This window comes from Sinocyclocheilus rhinocerous, unplaced genomic scaffold, assembly GCF_001515625.1.
Source record: "Sinocyclocheilus rhinocerous isolate Xijiao unplaced genomic scaffold, SAMN03320098_v1.1 C35943569, whole genome shotgun sequence".
Classification (NCBI taxonomy): domain Eukaryota; kingdom Metazoa; phylum Chordata; class Actinopteri; order Cypriniformes; family Cyprinidae; genus Sinocyclocheilus; species Sinocyclocheilus rhinocerous.
In genome coordinates, this window is record NW_015768428.1 from 1 (window position 1) to 718 (window position 718).

Here is a 718-nt window from a genome sequence, read left to right on the forward strand (position 1 = left end):
TGAATTATTGTCCAGCCCTATGTCCTGGTAATTTAGGTGGAGCTTCTCTATCGTAATGTCAGTGTCATTCATTCTCCAGAGTTCCAAAAGCTGTGGCGCAGTGTTCCTGTTGATTCCATAGATGAGGAAAAGATTGAAGAGTACCTGAAGAAACAGGGCATATCGTCCATGCAGGAGACAGGCCCAAAGAAAATGGTGCGTTCTGTTTCTCACACACATGCAAATAAACAAACACAAAACTCGCTCCAGATTGGCTGGTTCATGCATATTTGTGTGGGTGTAAATGGTTGACGTGATTTGTGATTGGCTGTTGCAGGCACCCATTCAGAAGAGGAAGAAACCTGGAACACAGAAAAAGAGACGGTTTAAGACTCATAATGATCATCTGAGCGGAGTACTGGAGGACTACTCTGAGGGAGTTCCCTCCAAGAAGTGACACACACATGCAGCTTTAAAGGCTCAAAGTGACAAGACTGATATCTGTGTGATGTTTGTATATCTGATCTAACGTCTTATTGCCAAATCTATAAAGACATGCAGACACGCACACACACACACACACACCCCTTAAAACTGTACTGAGTGACACGAATGTGAACGGATTGTAAATATTTCCTTTCCACTGTTATGTTTTACTTTTTGCTAGTGCTTTAAAAATGGACAATTAAGCTCTTCTTTTTTTAGATTTAAAGATTAAACAAGAGCAATCAAACCACAT

At 40.9% G+C, this 718-nt stretch overlaps 1 long non-coding RNA gene across 1 annotated transcript; it reads left to right on the plus strand.

Moving 5' to 3' along the window:
• Window positions 1–51: 51 nt before the first annotated feature.
• LOC107735283 (uncharacterized) lies at window positions 52–717 on the plus strand. The gene is made up of 2 exons (XR_001639357.1): window positions 52–195; window positions 317–717. It is a non-coding gene; the product is annotated as an uncharacterized LOC107735283 (long non-coding RNA).
• Window position 718: the final 1 nt, after the last annotated feature.